Raw genomic sequence first — 21,342 nt, 5'->3', positions numbered from 1 at the left:
AGAGGTCAAATAATTTTAAAGAAAAGCAAGAGCCCTAGCCGGTTTGGCTCAGTGGATAGAGCATCAGCCTGCAGACCAAAGGGTCCCGGGTTTGATTCCGGTCAAGGGCATGTACCTTGGTTGCAGGCTCCTCCCCAGCCCAGGCCCTGGTTCAAGCTCGTGCAGGAGGCAACCAATCAAGGTATTTCTCTCTGTCTTTCCCTCTCTCTTCCACTCTCCCTAAAAATCAATGGAAAAATATCCTCAGGTGAGGATTAACCAAAAAAAAAGGAAAACAAGAAAAAAGTATACTATGACAGTGAGTGAAAATTTGCAGTGATGATTTTTTTTTGTTGGTTGTTGTTTATTTTTTTAATTAGTGAGCAAGCCACCAATGCTTAGGGCTGAATCGGAAATGCTATTTATCATCCTGAATCTCTCCAACTATATGCTCACATTGATACACACACACCACCACCACCACCTTATTTTCAACTAGAGGCCTGGTGCACAACATTCATGCACTCGGAGGGAGGAGGGAGTCCCTCAGCCCGGCCTGCGCCCTTTTGCAGTCTGGGAGCCCTCGATGGATGTCCGACTGACTGCGGGGAGGGGGCCTAAGCTGGCAGTGGGACATCCTTAGCACTGCTGCGGAGGCAGGAGAGGCTCCCGCCACCGCCGCTGGGCTCACCAGCTGTGAACCTGGCTTCTGGCTGAGGGGCGTTCCCCCTGTGGGAGCGCACTGACCACCAGGGGGCAGCTCCTGCATTGCCCCCTGGTGGTCAGTGTGTGTCATAGCGACTGGTCTTTCCCCCGTTCTGTCAATTTGCATAGTACCCTTTTATTATATAGGATAAGCCCTTGGGTAATGCTGATGATGACAGTATTCAATGTCTTGGGATTTAAACATCTGAAACCTGTTGAAGAGGCATTAAGAAGCCAGATCTGGAGACTACCATTGTACTGCTGGCTGGTGAAACCACTGCAAAAATGCATCTGAATGTACACGTAGAAAAGAAAGTCGGTTTGCAGGAAAACGTAAGGCGAAGATATGTTAACTAATCTATGGGGGAAACATAATTTTGTAAAATAGATAATTCTCTAGAAGATTATTCAAGAACAGAAACAGGAAGCATTTAACAAACTGGCAGCTGAGCAGAATGTGGAAGCCTCTTGTTTTGAGTTCATTTAAACTAAAGAGAATCAAGCTGTCCCAGTTAAAGTGAGTGGCTGAAGGAGAGGTGCAGTGCCAAGCTCTGGAGAGGAATACCTCTGTGGTTCGCAGGTTCTGACACTCACAGAAGAAGAGGTTGTGTGGATAAACTGTGTTCTACCAAAAAACCCAACCAATCGAATCATTGAATGTTCTCTTTAACAGCCATGTACACCTTACACTTATTTCATGTGTAATATTGATCCTGACAATGAAATTCATGTTATTAAGTTTTATAAAATATTAGTCCCCCTCTCCTCCCCGTGGAGGACAAATATACTCCCCTACCCCACTGACTCTGGGGCTTGGCCAGGTGTCTCGCTTTGGACAACAAAATGTGAGCAGAGATGCCGAGAGCAACTCTGAAGGTGCTTGGGTGACCTGGCTTCTCCCTTAGGCTTCTGTGATCTGCCATGGGAAGAACATACCCTGGGCAACTGTCAAACAAGAAGAATGTGAGGACACAGAGCTAATCTGAACACAATTATGACCGGTCATCAGAGCCTAAAGCAGAACCATGAACAAAACACACACACACACACACACACACACACACACGCATGCACACGCTGTTGCAAGTCACTGAACTTTGTGGTGTTTTGTTATGCAGCATTATTGCACCTAGTGGCTGACCAACACAGAAATCATCTACATACATGAACTTGAAACTTGAAAGCAGAGGCGTTTTCTAAGGAGACTGTGTAAAATAGTGCCCCTTAACCTACCTCAGGGTTGTGGACTTCCTTAAGAATCTATAATGTCTTGATCAGATTCTTCTCCAAACTTTCTTGCATCTGCCTTTCTCTACCAGGTCTGCATGTGAGGCTATCTGATTGGCAGAATCTAAAACATGTCCGGAACTCTATCTGCATAGCCTTTGAAACCCAGGAGAATGTTGCGATGGGATTTGAGGGAGACATCCTACTCTTTCTGATGTACACCATGTGGAGGAGGAGTTTAGGGAGGAAATGAGAAGATAAAGCCAGAGAGCATTAAGAGAACCCAGTGTCATAATAATTATGAGAATATGAAGAAGCAAATGGTTAATCACATGAGTAAATGATGCGGAGGAACACCATGTAAAAATGTAGAGAACCGACTGAATTGGACAATTATGATGTCCTGGAGACCAGAACAGGGGCTGTTCGTAGGGATGGTGACCAGCTGAGAAGGTAGAGACAATGAGTCCTAAATCAGCCCTCTTATAGAAGCTTGGTTGGCCAGGGGAGGGGAAGGATGCGGTTACCATCCATGTGCTCTTGTGTAATAGTGAATTTTCCCTCACTAAGGGACTGGTAAACTCGGTCTGCCATGGACCCACTAGAAATAGTCTCATCTCTCTCTTTGTCATTTTTTTTTTATTGTCTTTTTCTTATTCCCTGGGCCAGGGGTCTTCTTCTTGGGTCTCCTAAGTCTTCTTGTGAGTCAGCCGAAGTGACTCTCAGATTTCCTTTGCATTTGCTGGTTGTCGGATTGTCACAGCCCACAGTATCTGCAGACTTGCCTTTGACCCCGGGGTAGGAAGGCTTAAAGCAAGTCTGTACTTTAAGGAGCCTGCTCTCTAAAAAAGGGCCACTAGAGGGCTCTTTAGGGCCTCTCTCCGCGGCTTGTCTAGCTGTGAGCTGGCAGTCTAAGAGCGGTTTGGGAGCTGTATGAGGCCTGCGGAGGGACGGAATGCAGTTCTGTCACCCAGGTTAGGAGGCGAAGGTGGAGAGCCGGACAGCTGAGGCCTTGCTTGCCCACCACCCACTTTATTTCTGTTGCGTGCGTTACTCTCCGGCAAAGGGGCTTCTTAGAAGCTCAATTTCTCATGAAAGTAAACATACATTTAAAATTTTGCTAATGTTGATGTAAGAAGCATCCAAACCTATAGAGAATTTTTATGAGTTTGCTTGAGCCAAACTGATGGCAACTGCCAGGAAGCAAAATCTCGATGAACTGAGAAAATGCTCCGGAGAAGTTTTTTTGTGTATGTTTTATTTTAATTATTTTAATTAAATGTATTGGGGTGACATTAGTTAATAAGGTTATATAGGTTTCAAGTGTACATTCCTCTGACACATGATCTGTAGTGCATTGTGTGCCACCCAGAGTCACATCGTCTTCCGTTGCCGTATATTTGACCCCCTTTACCCTGAGCTTGTCAGGTGTAGTGTGTGGCTCCTTTTCCGTTCACATTAATGTAGTCTGACTAATCTATACTCCCATCAACAGCATTTGAGAACTCACTGTGCAGCCACACCCTCAGTAACATTGAACGTGATCCATCTGGTCAATTTTACCAAAATGATGAATTAAAAATACATATTAAGCCCTGGCCGGTGTGGCTCAGACCATTGGAGCATTGTCCTATACACCGAAGGGTGATGGCTCAATTCCCAGTCAGGAACATATCCAGGTTTGGGGTTCGATCCCTGGTCGGGGCATGCGATCGATGTTTCTTTCTCACATTAGTATTTCTCTCTCTCTCTCTCTCTCTCTCTCTCTCTCTCTCTCTCATTCTCATCTCATTATTTTAATCATTGGAGCTATTTTAATTTTTTTACCAAATAATATATTTATATGGGTAAAATTCAAGAAATACAAAAGGATAGAGTTAAAACTCTCCCCTATGTCCCTTGGCCACCCAGTTCCCTTTCCCAGAGGCAACTGGTTTTGTTTCTTCTATATCCTTAGAGATATTATTATTCATTATAAATTGAGCATAACAACCAAAATAAGTAACAAATTAGGCTCCTTCTGAATCAAGGAACACAGTCTTTGATTTTTTTAAATTATTACTTTTTAAAAATTAAAAGAACTCATGTTAAAAAACTAATCTGCACAGACAGGTGCGAAATAAAAAGCAAAGGCTCCCTTACACACCAGCCCCTTTCTTCACCTTCTCCCCAAGAGCAACCACAGCTACGGATTTCTTATAGTCCTACTCAAAACACATTCATGTCTACATCCCATAAATATCACCAAATAGATGCATGACAAACGCATTCTTTCTTTTTTTTCACTTAATTATATATCTTGGACATATTTGCATAACAGCACATAGATCATCTTCCTTCTTTTGATTTTTATTTATGAACCATAAAAAGTTTTCAGTCTTCTACTAGAAGAACTTTAGGTTGTTACTAGTTTGTTATTACACACAATGCTCTTTTTTTCTAACACCCCCCCACTTCCCCAACAATGTTTTTCTAATGAGCATCTGTACATGTGTATTATAATTTTGCGCCTATGAATGTTTGTAAGCCTAAATTTTTAGTCAAGTGAATATTCCTTTTTTCCCCCCTAATAACAAGGGGGTTGCCGGTGTGTGTTTCTCGGCATCTAGAAGGGTTCAGGAATCTGGAGAAGGCTCTGTGTATAAATTAATCAAGAGTTCAGAGACGAAACATAATCTTGGAAGGCATTTGGGGGGCCAGCAGAGCTTGGCTAAAGAAACCAAGTTCTCTCTTGTCTCAGGACCCCTTGCTTTTTATTAACACAAATTGTCCTAAGGCAAGGTAGAGATATACACATCAAAGGCCAGGGTTTAGTATACAGAATCTATTGTCAGATTGGAAGAACTGCCAACAGCTGTTCAGGTGTTTGGCCAGTAGGAGGCAATAACATGTACATTGAAATGTCCTCAGCTGTCTGGCAGCAAGAATCATTTATGCATCCTTTTCAGGTTTGGGGAAATGCCCTCAGCCACTTCCAGATGATTCAGCCCTGCTGACATGCTGGAATTGGCTTCCGGCAGTGGGTGGGCATTTTCAAGAGAAATTGTCTATTATTACCCTTTTTAAAAACATTTACACCTTCATCTTTAGGTATGTTCCAATAAATTCTAGGAAGACAAGTTCTTATAATTATTTTTGCTACAAGCTCTAATAACATTGATTTAATAACACTTCTCTCCATCTTGGGAGTTTCATCTTATTCTAGTTTAACTTGGTTATTTTGTGTTGAATCTGAATAAACATTTCTCCCTGGCCTGTTCCTCAAAGAATGCCTTGGGAGTGTGGAAATTACCTGCACATCAGGCCAGGTGGACTAAGCATCATCTGATCATATTTGATAATGGACAAAATAATTGCTATTGTGTTAGAATTGGATGAAAGAGGCTGCATTTAAGAAGCTAAGATTGAAGATAAAAGGGAGTGCCTTTAGGAAGTGTTCTGTTTAATCTAGATAAAATTAGTTTAAGCACAAATGGAATGAGAAAGATAAAGACATAGCTTACTGTAACTCCCTCAAATAAATTTTGATTTTGGCATGTGAACAAAGTTCAGAGGAAGTTCAAAGACAGGTAAATAGTAGAAATGAAGGATACATGTTGTAATCCATATAGCAGACACTAAAAGTCCTGCAAAGAGGAATAACAAAAACTCATAAGGAAAATTAAAATAAAATTCTAAAAGAATTAAAATGTAAAAGAAGGCAGAAAAGAAGAAAGAGAGGAACCAAATAAAAAGAGGAAACAAAACAGAAAATATATAGTAAAATGGTAGATTAAACTCAACCACGTCAATAATTACCTTGAACATCGGTGTGCTCAACACTTCCTATCACGTTAAAATGCAGGTTGTCAGGATGAATTTTTAAAGAGTGCCACCTACATGCTGTCTCTAAGTGATGCTATTTAAATATTGATAAAAATTAGCAAATAGTTTTCAAAAATCCCCAAAGTTCCCATCTAATTCTTCCCCAAAGCACTTCCCTCCTCACTGGATTAATGTTCTATTCTTTAGTATTAACTTCTGCACTCATATTTATTAATTCCCATAACCATAGGTCAAGAGAATCAAACAGTCAACATTCCCCCTAAAGCCCATGGGGAGAAAGAAAGTAAAAGATCCAAAAAAAAGTTCTCCCCATTGCCTGGTTTTGGATGATTTCTGGAACCAGATGGGAACACAGTTAAAATATCTAGGAGACGGAGAAATGTGAAAAATCAATCAATCAATCAGTCAGTCAATCTTCAGGTAATACCCACTTCAAGCAAGAAACTCCTTTAGAACTCTTAAGGATGATGTTATACCTCATTTAATTTACTTTACAGATATTGGGAGGGGAGCAATTCATAATTAAGTAATTCTAGGAAATCCCCTGAAATTATTAAATGTGAAAGTTTTACACAATTCCTGGCTCATCCTCCACCTTTTTTTTGGGGGGGTGGAGGGAGGAGGGAGAGAGAGAACATTTGGAAGTGATAGACGTCTCTTAGCTAATCAAGCTTTATGATATATCTTAGATTTTAAAGTTTTCAGAAGGCCTACTTTGTTTTTCACAATGCAAAATAACATTTTTATTTCATTAAGTTCTCTTAAAAATATTTCCAGTATCACCAGTAATCATAATCACAGCAGCATGTTTTAAGACCTAAAAGTGACTCTTTAAAGTATTGATTGTGCTAATACACCAAAAACAAAAACAAATTATAGAGAATTCTTATCCCTGAGGGCAATTGTAAGTCATCATCCATTACTTACTTGAAACCACTTAAAACTCCCAATTCCTTCACATGTGTTCTTGTGCAATATTGGTTACCAAATGCTGCAAAACATATATAGACTAGAGGCCCGGTGCATGAAAATTCATGCACTGGAGGGGGGTCGAAAAGCCTGGCCTGTCCCCTCTCACAGTCGGGAGCCCTCAGGGGCGAGAGGCGAACCAGTGATCAGGAGAAGGTGACACCCCCATCACACCTCTGCTGCTGCCACTGCCGGCAGTGCAAGCCTTGGCCAGGCGGCCCTGGTTACCTAAGCCTCGGGTGGCCCTGGGCGGCTGGGGGGCTGAGGGGACTGGGGGACTCCTAAGGCCTTGCCACGCACCTGCCGCTCTGGCAGAGCTGAGGGGACTGGTCGCCGCCATCTTGTGGCTGTGGGCACTGCCATCTTTGAGGGCGGGGCAGTCAACTAACATATTCCCTCCTTATTGACTGTGGGTGCCGCCATCTTTGCAACGGTGTGAGGGTCAATTAGCATATTCCCCTCTTTATTAGATAGGATATATATAGAAGTTGAACAAATAGAATCACAATAGCTGATTTCATATATCCATACTTACACCTATATCTATATCCATAGCTGTATCTATATAATGTTATAATGACAATTTTATAACTATTTTCCTCCTGAGAAGTTGGACAGGGTAGGGATATATCCCACTGAGGCCTCCCCTATAATAGTTACACACAAGACTTTCCCATGGAAGATGGAAGATGATGGGGAATGGATCAAGGATCATTCCCAGGTTTTTCAATTTGGTATCTAAAGGAAAGGTTGGGCCAGTCTCATAATATAAGAGAATCAAATGGGGGAAAGGGAGAGAGAGTTCCAACTTGGACCTATTGAGTTTGATGCACAAGTAAGTTGGTCGGGAGTAAAGCGGAGATAATTGCACTGGGAAGGAAGAATCTGGGGTTATCAAAGCACAAGTGATCACTGAAAGCAAGACCGTGAATGTGGTCATTCAGGAGACTGTGGGTCAGAGGAGAACGTCGAGGATGGAGGCCTGGGGCACACCAACATCCAAGGGACAAGGAGAGAACAAGAAGCCCAAGGAGAGGTGACAGAGAAGAGAGTCGGGGAAATGGGGGCAAGCAGAGAGGGCTGTGTCACTGACATCAGAGCAAGAGAGAACATCAGGGAGGAGTGTCCACTGAAGCAGAATAAATGTGAGTTTTCCCAACATAACCTTGTCCGTGCTAAGCAAGGAAGGCTATACCAGCCTTTACCTTAATAAGCTGTTGGTATTTCTCATCTTTTTCATATCAGCTATTTTCAGGCTAATTTTAAACAGTAACCTTTGGAATATGTATCACATACATACTTTGCTAGGGGTGCTGTTACAAATTACCAAAGATTTGGTGGCTTAAAAATGACAGAAATTTGCCCAGCCAGTGTGGCTTGGTGGTTGAGAGTCAACCTATGAAGTAGGAAGTCACGGTTCAATGCCCGGTCAGGGCACGTGCCTGGGTTGCAGGCTTGACCCCCAGTGTGGGGCGTGCAAGAGGCAGCTAGCTGATCAATGATTCTCTCTCATCATTGACGCTTCTATCTTTCTCTCCCTCTCCCTTTCTCTCTAAAGTCAATAAAATTATATATATATATATATATATATATATATATATATATATATATGGTTTTAAAAAAAGGAAATTAGAATGGTGCACACAATAATTGGACTTTCTGTGGGCACCTGTTGGAGGAGGTCACTGAAAGGACGTGATGTCCACCTGACCCCGAACTGGACCTACAGTCAGAGCAGTCAGAGGCTCCTGGTCTCTCCCTCTGGCCTTGGAATGTAGGTCCCCCTGTGTCCTTACCAGAAGCCTTCGGAGGGCGCTGTCCCTAGAGACTGTGGTACTGAGACCATGTGGATGGTCTACTTTACTGAACCGCATTAAGGCCTCTGTAGAAACGCATTAGATTCTGGCGGAAGGGTGTGGAGATGGACGCCTCTGGGCCACCCAGAGCGCTCTCCTGTGTAAGTGTCCTTGCTTCTGAGAACTGCCACTCTCCGATCGGGTGTATGGAGCCAGCTTCTAACTTCACCGGGCATCTCCCGAGGTTTGCCACCAACAACACGGAATTATTTTGCACCTTAGCTTCCTTCTGTTGTAATCTGAGCCCAAAGTAAGTTACCACTCCCTCTGCAGAAATTGTTCACTCTCAGTACTTTTTATTTGGCATCTCATCTGCTCAGGGAGGTACCCCTCCCCTCTGAACTATTCTATCAAGAAGGAAGTCCGTTTTGTTTTTGTTTTTCTCAGAGAAATACAGACTCAGAAAGCCTTTCCAACCCGCTGGGGCCTGGCTCGCCCGTTTCCACAGCCATGCAGATAGCTGAACGAATGGGCTCTGTGAAACTCTGGAGGTAATGGGAGGTGTGGCAAAGGCCACACATGCATTTGGACAAAAGCACCTTTTCTTCGCCATCATCAGATATTTACTATGCGCCGTAGTAGTTTTCATGGCACCGTTAAGTGTGTTCAGACATAAAAGAAGAAGTCTTTCCGTGCGATGACATTGGGGAGGAGCAAAAAGTATGGGCAAACACAAAAGTAACATCCGGAAAAGTTCTGACAGGACTTTGAGCCATTTGTTAATTCAAGAAGTCACTCTGAGGTATGATTCCCGGCAATCCTTCTCCATCACTCGGTCCCCCTCCAACCCCACAGCCCCTGCCCTCAGTGATACTTTCCGGGGTCCCCAGACCCCGGGCAGAACAGGCTCAGCTGAGCCAGCCTCCGAGACCACACCCCCAAAGACCAGCGCCCAGGCTGCCCTCCCCGGGGCCACGCTGCCCTCCCCGGGGCCAGGCTGCCTAGAAGCAGCAGAATTAGGGACTCCACACCAGCTCCAAAGCCGATGGGGCTCTCCACAGAGCATCATACCTATCAAGAGGGGGCAAATGTATATTTGCCAAGTCCTGCATGTGAAATGTGGATCTCCACGATGGACAGCACTTTTGGGAGGACAAGTAGGCCACGTGGCAGCGCCCAGGGCTCTGTGAACGGCAGGCTTCTGGGCTGTGGAGGATGTTTCTAGAGGGACGAGGACCAGGCGCTGGGAAATCCGCTCTCACACATACTTCTCTGAACACCAACCCAGGCCACGGGTTCTGCCCAGGTGGGGACCACAGGTGGCCGCGGGCTCCCCTCCTCCCCCCAGTCCTCGCGGGTCTGCCGCCTTCCCCAGCGCCCCCCCCCCCCCCCCCAGGGCACAAGGGGTTGTGGTCCCCAGTTTTCCTGCCCAGGCTCTCGCACCTCCTTCCCACCCGCCCCCGCCCGGTCGCCAAGTCCCGGTGGCACCTCGTCGCCCGCAGGGTCCCATCCTCCTCCCACGGGACCCAGGGAGGCGAATTCCTGCGGGTCCCAGGGGTGCCAAGAGTGCCGGCAAGACGGGAAATTGCAAAAGTCCTCGGCCCTCGGCCCTCCCCCGCGGTTTTCCCGTAACTCCCGCCCCTCGGCGCCCGTCCCGCGGCTGATTCATAGTCCGGGCGCCCGGCCGCCTCCCCACCCGCGGTGCGCCCGCCACCCGCGCCCGCCACCCGCCGTCCGCCGCCGCCACCCGCGCAGCCGAGGACGCGACCCGCCCGCGGAGCCCTCCTCCCGCCGGTCCGCGGGGTGAGTACCGCTCGCCGCCCGCCCCCTCCGCGCCCCGCTGCCCTCGGTGGCCCCTCCGACCCGCGGGCCCGGCGCGGCGCGGGGAGAATCGCACCACCTCCCCGCCCCTTCGATGCCCGCGCGCGCCGCCCGTGCCCCGCCGTCGCTTCGCCCCGGTCCGATCTGCGGGGTAACCGGGCTTCGGGGGTCCGCGCCGCTGGCCCGCCCGCCTGGCGCGAGGCACCGAAGGACCAATTCTTTCCAGAGCGCTCGCTGCGGGCCACCCAGGCTCCTGCCCCGCGTTTACGGTCCGCATCCCACTGCCGCTCCTCCCGTGGTCCGGCTGCCGGTGGCGTTAAACTTCCCCTCGACCCACTCCCGCCTGTCTCCCCACACACCGCCCAGGGCGCTCCGTGTGGTCCCCGGACGCCCACCCGCCCCCAACTCCCGGGACAGCCAGTCCCTCCGGGTCACGATGGCCCGCGGCCTCTGTTTACACCTGGCGGCGGAGGCGCGCACCGCAGGCGGCGCCCGCACACTGGGTGATGCCCCTGCTGGACGCACACCTCTGCTGCTGCGTGAACGCGGGCGGCACAGAGTGGCCAGGATGGGCAGCAGGAGCGCCCTCACCCCCTTTCATAGACAATCCTGGGGATGGAGGGTTAGGAAACTTGTCCAGGCCATAGAGCTGGCTGTGGCAGCGCTGAAATCGCTGAACCCAGGACTTGGCTCCTGACTCAGAAATTCATTTCCTGAGAGTCCTTCATCCACCCTCCCACGCACCCGCCCGTGCATCCCGCTCGCCTGCCCTGTGGCGGGAGGCGAGGTGCCACGGAGAAATGCCTTTTGGTAGCATTGGTAGCCAACAAGTTCGAAGACCCTTAGGGAACAAGCTATTCTCCAACTCAAGAGGAAAGAGGCAGGGGGTGGGTGTAAACAGAGGCAGGAAAGCGTTGGATAAGGTGCAGCTAATTGGGGATTAAAGGAAAGGAGCTTTAGGTCTTATTTCCAGGCCTAAAACCGACTTTGGGACTTGGGTCAGGTTATGAATCTCCTTAGCCTCAGTTTCCTTGCCTGCAACATAACAATTGTCCATGCTTCCTAGGGACCAGGCACTATTCTAAGTATTTTACATATGCTTGCTCATTCAATCTTTGCCACTGAGGGAGGTACTAGTTTTGTCATCCTGTGGCCACACAGCCAGCAGGTGGCAGAAGCAAGATTTGACTGTGGAGTTTGCTTATCACCCCCTTGCCGTGCCTCAGACTTGGGGCTGGTGTTGCATTGTTCTTCAGCTTTGTCTCTCTCTTGGGTAGCTTTAAAATGCGCCCAGAGACCCTTGAGGCTGAAGGCCTTCAAACGGTCATAGCAGCCAGAGGTTCCCAAATTGAGTTGTGCCTCAGAGTCATCCCCGGGGGGACTCTCAGAGCACGGGATGCAACCTCGGAGTCCTCAGGGCATGCCCAGTGTGCTGTCTCCCCCGGTAGCATCCAGTCCTGTTAGGATGCCTGTGGTGGCAGGGAGCTCACCACCTAACATGTCGTTGCTGGACAGAGCTAATTCCCAGCTGTCACTTGCCTCCTTGTGACTTACATCTCGGCCCCAGTTCTGCCTCCTGCTGTCCCAGCAAATGTGTCTAAGACCATTGCTCACACACCCGTCTCCTTCCTTCAGTCTGGAAGACCAGGAGCAGACTGGGGACGCACAGAGGTGTTCCAGTCTCTGGTCTTGAAAAGGGAACCGAAGCGGGAGAGCCATGTACTGTGGTTTTGAGAAAGGACGGGATGGAAATGTGTCTGACAAGAGGAAGCCGTGTGCTCTCCTGTGGGAACGGGGCTGGGCAGCGTTGGCTCGGGTAGAAGGAGATCTCAGTGTCATCTGGCTCCCGGTCAGGAACGGTGAGCCCTGCTCCCGCCCCCGCCTCCCTGGGAAGGAAGTCCTCCTGATTGGAAAAATGTATATGAAATGGGGAAGGAATCTTGTGAGCAACAGCCCTCCCTCGAAGCAGGCTTCCTCGTAGCTCCATAAGGCGAGGGTTTCTTCTCCCACAGCCGTGTCCTGGGTTTCCCAGCGTTCCCTCCTTCCTCCTTTGAGTTCTACTGGTTTTCAGCATTTATTTACTCCAGGTTGTCTGCTCTTTTATTTTTACATTTTTAAAATAATACAGCCCTGGCCGGTGTGGCTCAGTTGGTTAGGTATCCCATGCACTGAAAGGTTGCCAATTTGATCCTCACTCAGGGCACATGCCTGGGTTGTGGGCTCCAATAGGGAAGGGGGCATGCAGGAGGCAGCAGATTGATGTTTCGATCTCACACAGATCCCTCTATTTCTCTCTCTCTCTGTAAAAAATATATTTTAATAAAAATACAAATAATGAAATAGATTCTCATTCAAACAACAGAGAAGTAAATGGAATGAATTGTACAAGTACCATCAGCACTCCTATTCTCGTGCAGAAGAGGGAAGGCTAAGTTTGGAAAATGCCATTCTAAGATTTTTTTCTATACATTTGCACTATATATATATGTGTGTGTGTGTGTGTGTGTGTGTGTGTGTTTTCACATGTGTAAATAAGATCTTACTATACATTGTGCAACTTACTTTTTCACTCTCAAGTCTTAGAGATCTTCCCATTGCTGTAAGCACCTCTGTTGGTGATGGCTACATGGCACTCAACAGTAGAAGTACCCTTTCTCCACCCTTCCCCTTATTAATGGTCCTTTAAAGTCCTGCATCAGCAACAGTGCTTCAGGGGACCCTGCATTCATCTTGGGGCTTAGCCTGAGGATTTCTGTAGAATAGAATCCCAAGAGAGCTATTCTTGCATCAAAGGGTTTGTTCCCTTTCTCACTTGAATGACACAATCCTTCAAATTGCACCACTGCCCCCTGATCGGGTACTAATTCAAACTCGGTGCATGATAATTTGCGTCCCTCATCCTTCCTAATATCAGCTGTGATCATTTTCAATTTCAATTTTCAAATCTGGTGAATGAGTGAAACCGAAGAAGGCATCCATCTTGTTGTGCAGCCATCACCCACCATCCTTTTCCAGAATTCTTCTCATCTTGAAATCTCTGTACACGTTAAACAGTAACTCCCCAATCTACCCCCACCTCCTCACCCGCTACCAACCACCATTCTATATTCTGTCTCCATGAATTTGACTACTTCTAGGTACCTTATCTAAGTGGAGTCATACAGCAGTTGCCTTTTTGTGACTTGTTGGTTTCGCTTAGCAAAATGTCATCAAGGTTCATCCAAGTATCAGCACTTTCTTCCTTTTAAGACTGACTAATATTCCATTGTGCATCTATGCCATATTTTGGTTATCCAGAATACTTTTAATTACTAGAGGCCTGGTGCATGAAATTTGTGAATGGGCGGGGGATCCTCAGCCCAGCCTGCACCCTCTCGCAATTCAGGACCCCTCAAGGGATGTCTGACTGCCAGTTTAGGCCTGATACTTGTGGGATCAGGCCTAAACTGGCAGTTGGTATCCCTCTCGCTATCCAGGACCGCTGGCTCCTAACTGCTGGCCGGCCTGCCTTCCTGATCACCCCTAACTACTCACCTGCCTGCCTGATCGCCCCTAACTGCTCGCCTGCCTGCCTGAATACCCTTAACCACTCTGCCTGCCTGCCTGATCACTCCTAACCCCTCTGCCTGCCTGATCACCCCTAACTGCTCGCCTGCTTGATCGCCCCTTACTGCTCACCTGCCTACCTGATCGCCCCTAACCACCTCTGCCTCGGCCCCCTGCGCCCTTGGCTTCATCCAGAAGGACGTTTGGAATACGTCCAGAAGGTTGTTCAGCTGTCTGGTCTAATTAGCATATTACATTTTTATTATTATAGATGTTTTGCTGCACAGAAGTTTTAAATGTCTGTGTAATCAACTCTACAATCTCATGATTTCTGTGCTTTGTCCAGTTTAGGAAGGTCTTCACCTAAAAATTATTTTAAAAATTATCTTGTCTTCTAATACAGTATTTTGGGTTTTTACATTTAGCTCTTTAAAATATCATATTTTTGTAGAAAGTGAAAAATGAGGATTAATATTTTTTTCTAGAGTTCTGGGCAGTTAACCTAATAACATTTATTAATTCATCCATCTTTTTCCCCACTCACTTGAAATTCTGTTTTTATAGTGAAATAAATTCCTACTTATACAAGGGTCTGTTTCATAACTTTATTCTATTTTACTGATCTTTTTTTGTTTCTTTCTATGCCAGTATTTCCCTCTGTTACATGCTATAGCTTTTACAGGGTGTCCCCCCAAAATGTATACACACTTTAACAGCTGACAACTCAATTTTGAAAATGAAATGTATTTTAATAAACACCACCTTTATAGTTATTCAAAGTGTGTGTATACATTTTTTGGAGGGACACCCTATATTTGTACCTATTTTTAAAAACTTAGAAATGATTCTTGTACATTTTCTTTTTTTTATTATCTTTATAGATAGCTTGTCAAGTTTAATAAAATCCTGTTGGAATTTTTCTTAGTATTTTCTTGGATTTATAATTGTTAGTAATTTTGATATGCCTTGATGTGCATTCTGGAATGAGCTCTAAGCCTGGAGGGAGCGATGTGATGTGGGAAGGGCTGCCCTTTGGGGAGTGACTCACCTGGTTTCAAGTTTGTGTTACTGTGTCATCCTATGTCAGAGTCACTTTAACCTTCCTTAGCCTCAATGTCCTCATGTGTGTGTGGAGATAAAGATAGAGTCTCTTTCATAGGGCTGTTGTGAGAACAAATGCATGTAACTCACTCAGCAAAGCGCCTGGCAGAGACTTAGCTTCCCATGTGCTAGCTGGGATTGTTACCATAGCAGGAAACGGTAAACATTTTTCATTATAGATCGGTAGTCTCCGAGGAGACAGAAGTATGCCATAAACATTGGATCTATCATGTTTCTCAAACTTCAGCGAATCGCTTGGGGAGCTTGTTGAAGTACAGGTTTTTGTTCAGTAGGCCTAAGATCTGACCTAATGTTTGCATTTTTAACACACTCATGGGTGATGTCAGTACTCCTGGTCTTTTGTCCACCCTCAGAGTATATAGTCTTCCCCTGATAGTTAAGATTATTCAGTAGCAATAGTATTTCCTATGAGGATAAGTGTGATGTACAGGGATTGTAAATTGCTTTCTTTTAATGTTATATGCTAAAGAACTACATTATAGTTGTTTCCTTTCTTCCTCTCTTCCTTCCTTCCTTCCTTCCTTCCTTCCTTCCTTCCTTCCTTCCTTCCTTCCTTCCTTCCTTCCTCTTCCTCCTTTTCCTCCTCTTCTCCTCCTCCTCCTCATCCTCATCCTCCAAGGAAAGAGGGTTAGTGAGAACACTAACTATAACAGCAAGTTCTACTCTTAGATCTGAAATCTTTGATTGAAGGTTGTGGTTGGAGGAGTCCATGTTGGGCTGAAAAGGCTTGTCTTGAGTGGAAGCAGCTGGGGGACGAGGGCTTGGTGTGAATGTGCAGATGGTCCAGCTGTGCAGGCCGGAGGCCGAGTCAGCGGGGCTCCTGCGGTGGGTTCTCCCGAAGGCACGCCCAGGCACAGCAGCGCAGTCACCACGCTTCTCTTCCGGAGATGGTTTCCTGTGCACACCCTTCTGGACCTTGCTTTTCCATTTGGTACGCTTTGGACATTCTTCCATGTCAGTTCATGTATTATTTCATTCTCTGTAACAGTTTCATAGTATTCCTTTGTAAAAATGAATAATTATATATTATACTAGAGGCCTGGTGCATGAAAATCATGCACTGGGGGGGGCCCTCAGCCCGGCCTGTGCCCTCTCACAGTCCAGGAGCCCTCGGGGGATGTCCGACTGACGGCTTCGTGGGTAGCGGGCCTAAGTCAGCAGTCGGACATCCTCTGCTGCTGCGGAGGTGGGAGAGGCTCCCGCCGCCGCCGCTGTGCTCGCCAGATGTGAGCCTGGCTTCCATTCAATACACTGCGCTTACCAGACATGAGCTTGGCTTCCATTTGGTACATGAGTATGTAATTCATAAAAAAGAAGGAAATATTAAGAACCAAAGGAGAAGAAAGAAAAACTGGATACTATCACTAATAATTAAATAAATTAAAATTAAAATATAAAATGCTCCTGCCTTGAGCCTCTGCCCCCTACTGGTTGTTCCACCATTTGGTTGGTTTGCATATTAGCCTTTTATTATATAGGATTATATTATATTATATTATATTATATTATATTATATTACATTATATTTTCTAGTTTCTTTTGATAGATATTTACTAGTAGATGGTGTTTGTTTTTTCTCAACATAAAAGCTACAATGAACATTCTTTAAAAAATATATTTTTGTATAGGTACATGGACACCACACACACACACACACACTATAGGACAAAATTTCAGAAATAATATTTCTGAATAAAGGTAATGCATACTAAAATTTTATTAGATAGTGCCAAATTGACGGTGATAAATTTGTACTTTTTGATCATTAGTGAGTAGCAATGCCTACTTCTTCAAACGCTAACCAAGGCTAGATTTCAAGAACGTTTTTGAACTTCCCAATAGAACGCTACACAGAGACATACACAATTGCTGTTTTAATTTTAATTTATTTAATTATCAGGGATAGTGTCCAGTTTTTCTTTCTTCTCCTTTGGTTCTTAATATTTCCTTCTTTTTTATGAATTACATGCTCATGCTCTTTGCCAGGTTTCCTACACGGTTGCTTGCCTTTTTTTTTTCTTTTGACTTCTACGGGCTTCTTATGTAGTAGGGATGGGACCCTTCACCCTAAATATTGAAGCTGCTGTTCTGCTGGTTGTTGGTCCAGTTGGAGCCCTAGCATTTTTAAAGTAGGTAATCAGTGTGGCATCTTTATTTCTGTCGCTCCTGGGTTTCATACTACGGCCGAATAGACATTCCCGTGGTCTCTTTCACCAGGTGCACATCCGCAGGTGTGCTGGGTGAACAGCGTAGCTCTTTCTTGCAAACAGTCTTGGCATATGAGATCATCAGGCACCCGGCCAGCTTGGAGTTTAGCAACACACCCGGGTTCTTGGGAAGCAAATGCTGCTCACGGGGGTTTTCTGCATTGGGGATGCTCCCCAGGAATAACTGTCCCGTACGGACAGAGCACGAAGTGCTGCTGAAGAAGAGCAGGCCATGCCCTTTCCAAGCCGTGTTGTACCGCGCAGGGCGTGTTTAGACTGACGGATAGTCCACGGCATCGGCACTGTGCAGAGAGACCAGGTCTGAATGAGAAGCTCTACAAAACGAGCGGGCAGTTTTTCTTTCCTCTCCTCTCTGGTTCCCCGCAGAGAAGGCATGTCAGCGAGAGACTATAAAGCAGACAGTAGTTGGCCTCAGAAAACGTAGAAGGGCCTGAAAAATCATCTATTTTAATTAAAACGGAAAGTAAGGAGAGAATGTGAGACAATTGCTACATGTTTTTATTCATTTACCAACTATGTATGGGCAGCAGATGTGTTGTGGGACTGTGACAGACAGGGGGGTTAGACTCCAGCTGCTCATAGTCTACTTGGGAATGACGATCTGAAAGAGAGAAACAAAGAATGGCTTTGGGAAAGGACCAAGGAGCGTGGGTGAGGCAGGAAAGCATTTTTCCTTTCTGAATTTGCTGCTTCCTGCTTCCCCAACTTCTTATTGGAAATCGGAAGTGCCACACTCCTCACTGATAGCTCTGGGGAGAGAACGCCTGGGTGGCCTTTTCCGTGTCAAAGGCAGAGCTTCAAAACCAGCCCCCACTGGGTGTACCCTACGCAGGAGGGTGTACCTGACGCAGGAGGGTGTACCTGACGCAGGGGGGTGTACCTGACGCAGGAGGGTGTACCTGATGCAGGAGGGTGTACCTGACGCAGGGGGGTGCGCCTGACACAGGGGGGTGCACCTGACGCAGGGGGGTGTACCTGATGCAGGGGGGTGTACCTGACGCAGGAGTACCTGTCACAGGAGGGTGTACCTGATGCAGGGGGGTGTACCTGACGCAGGGGGCTGTACCTGACGCAGGGGGCTGTACCTGACGCAGGGGGCTGTACCTGACGCAGGAGGGTGTACCTGACGCAGGGGGGTGTACCTGACGCAGGGGGGTGTACCTGATGCAGGAGGGTGCACCTGCTGCTGAAGGAGCTGGCCAGCCCATCCAACACACAGCCCATGCCCTTGAGGCGACGCAGGAAGCCAGGCCTGATTCTGGATTTTGCTTTTGATCTGCATGAGGGGGTGTAATAGGGTGTGAGGCACCTCAGGGCTCCGTGCTGGGTCCTCTCTTTCCTGTCTGCACTCCCTCTCTTGGCTCTGTATGCCCTGAGGGCACCTGCATTCATACCCAGGCCAGGACCCCTCCCAGGAACGCCTGGCATGTCTCCAGCTCACTCCCGGATGTCTATCTCCATCTCTAGGTCACCATGGAGCCCCTGTCACAGCCCACTGACTCTCTTCCTCTGCTTCTCCGTTCCTGTCATTCCATTCTCCCGGGGGCTCGGCGAACGCTGGCTCGCGCTGTCACCACCACGCCCTGCCAGCTCTGTCTTGCAATCCCTTTGGGATTCCCACCGCTGCCCTCACCCTGGTCTCAGCCAGCATGGTTTCCCGGCCCACTGCTGCGCCCCCTCCCTGCCCTCCCCGCCTCAGCCCTCAGCCCACAGTCCCTCTCACTCCGGCCTCCCTGCCTGTGAGGTGGAGCATGTCAGTCCTCTGCCTGAGGGGCCGTGTGGTGCCCTCTTGCCCAGAGGAGAAGCCACGGTGTCGGTGTGAGAAATGTTTCTCCGGTTTGCTCTCCTCTCTGCGGGCCCAGCTTCACCCCTGCCCTTCACCCCCTTGCTCACTCCCAGGCCTGGCTCCTCCTTCCTCCACACTGCCAAGCCCTCGCCTGCCCCAGGACCTTTGCACAGGTCGCTCCCTCGCCTCCAGGCTTTTCACCGCTAGTCAGGGGCCCACCAGGAAACAGCTGGGCCCTGGGCACTGAGAGGATTTAGGAAGAGGTGTGGCGGGGGCGTGTGGGTTGTACTGTCAGTCACCGGGGACTTGTAAGCAGCCGGCTGAGCCCGCGGGACTGTGTTTGTCCCCCAGTGCGAGCCTCTGTGCTGCTGGGAAAACCATTCACCGGGCATTCCCCAAAGGGGGCTCCGTGGGGGTCGCAGGGGTGTTCCAGCTGCTGGGGCTCATTCTGCACATTTTGGTGAACTTTGTCGACTTTACCAGGAGGTTTTCTGACAGCAGCTGGAGCTTGCGGTCCTTCTGTAAGAGATCCCGAGGTGGCGGCTGTGCAGGCCGCCAGGGACAGAACAGCCACGGGGCTTGTGTGCGCGGTGACTGCGGGTCAGGGGGCCACCTGCCCAGCTGCGGAAAACTGTGCACGTCACACGGATGGAAATAAAAGCAGCAAAGCTGAGCGGGCCGCTGAGCTGCCCCCAGGCCCAACCTGCTGCGGGAGCGGCGGGAGGGCAGGCCTCCAGGCAACACGGTCCCCCACACCCTCAGGCTTTGCTGCCACGCCCAGGCCACGGAAATGCGTCCTTCGTCAGTACTGATGCATTGCACTTGTGCTATGTGACAACTGTTATTCTTTCACTTCTGCTCACCCTTAATGGGGAGGCGGCTTCTAACTTTCAGGTTTACATTTTTCTAATCCCTGTGACTTAATTCTGCAACGTGTAAACTCTTGGCTTTGCTAGCGCGCCACCTCTCTGTAAACACTTTAAACAGGCCTTTCGGACCGAGGACGTGGAGCTGTGCCTGTCACCTCCTGAATTCTCTGCCTGGAAATTCGCGGATGAGGCTCCTTAAGGTGGTGGGGCGCCTGCCCCCTGGGCGGCGTCAGGGCCCTCGGATGGGACTGGAAGGGTCTACACTGCCTGGTCACACACTTGGCCTCGGCATTTTCCTGGCTTCCCTTTGCTTCTCAGCAGAAACTATTTCTCTTCCACGAGTCCCCTCCTCCCCGGCCCTTTATCCAGTTGCAATAGGAACCTACTTGACGTTGTAAGAGAGACTTTAGAGAGCTAGGGGTGACCTGTGGGCCAAACGGAAGGAGCGGAGAGCCGTGCTTCAAAGACTGTGGGCAAAGGTTGTCGTCTGCAGACTTCCGCTGCCGTTGCAATTGGGCTCAGCTCACCTGTAGGCAGGTGTGACTGCGGTAGAGTCATTTAATGTTTGGTTTACCCTCTTCCGGTCTTCACTGGTGATCCCATTTACCTGTAAATACTATTAAAAAATAACTAGAGCCGGGCCGGTGTCCCTCAGGGGTTGAGGGTCGGCCTATGAACCTGGAGGTCATGGTTCCATTCCTGGTCAAGGGCACATGTCTGAGTTGCAGGCTCCATCCCCAGTAGGAGGCATGCAGGAGGCAGCCGATCAATGATTCTCTCTCATCATTGATGTTTCTCTCTCTCTCTCCCCGTCTCCCTTCCTCTCTGAAATCAATAAAATATATATTTTAAAAATAACTAGAGAGTGTGGGTAGTGAGAATTGATGGTCTGGTTCATTGACCCTCCAGAGTTTGCTGAAAGCCAGGCGGCCAGACAGAGGCAGATTCTGACCCCGCACTGTTCCAGCGCTTCTCTCCGTGATGAGCCAGATTTGAAGTAGAAAAGCGAAAGTCAGTGCTTCCCCCAACACACTCATGACTGAAGTAAGAGCGCATTGGCCACTCGGGTCACCCAGGCTCGCTCTCGTGCCCCCGATTGTCCCGTGGTCCGAGGCCCTGGTGAATCAGGACACTCTGTGGCCGGCAGTTAAAACCTTCTCCGAAGGCCAGGGGAACGGGAACTTGTTTTGAGCAGTGAAACACAGGCTCCGTGGGTGGAATGTGTTCACTCTTTCCAGGTGTGACTTTACTGAGGGAGAGGGACGATGCGTTCCTGATAAGCAATTCAAATTCAGCCCTGTTGAGACTGGACTTCGTTCTCTTTCTAATCAGTGGGTCTTTTATATTTGACTTCTGTTTCCCTGCTTTGCCCTTCTTTTTTTAAAGAAAAAAATATTTTTAATGATTTCAGAGAGGAAGGGGGAGGGAGAAAGAGAGAAACATCAATGATGAAAGAGAATCATTGATTG

General features: G+C 47.9%; 1 protein-coding gene across 1 annotated transcript in view; it reads left to right on the top strand.

Moving 5' to 3' along the window:
• Nucleotides 1-10,153: 10,153 nt before the first annotated feature.
• Nucleotides 10,154-21,342, top strand: part of OSMR (oncostatin M receptor) — a 46,171-nt gene continuing 34,982 nt past the window's right edge. Inside the window, exon 1 of the mRNA XM_079795150.1 lies at nucleotides 10,154-10,304. The gene's annotated coding sequence lies outside the window, so the exon portion shown is untranslated. The remainder of the gene's footprint in view (nucleotides 10,305-21,342) is intronic.

Source organism: Cnephaeus nilssonii, assembly GCF_951640355.1.
Source record: "Cnephaeus nilssonii genome assembly, chromosome: 2".
Classification (NCBI taxonomy): Eukaryota; Metazoa; Chordata; class Mammalia; order Chiroptera; family Vespertilionidae; genus Cnephaeus; species Cnephaeus nilssonii.
Note: the sequence above shows the minus strand (reverse complement) of the source record. Positions and strands in the feature narration are given on the sequence as shown.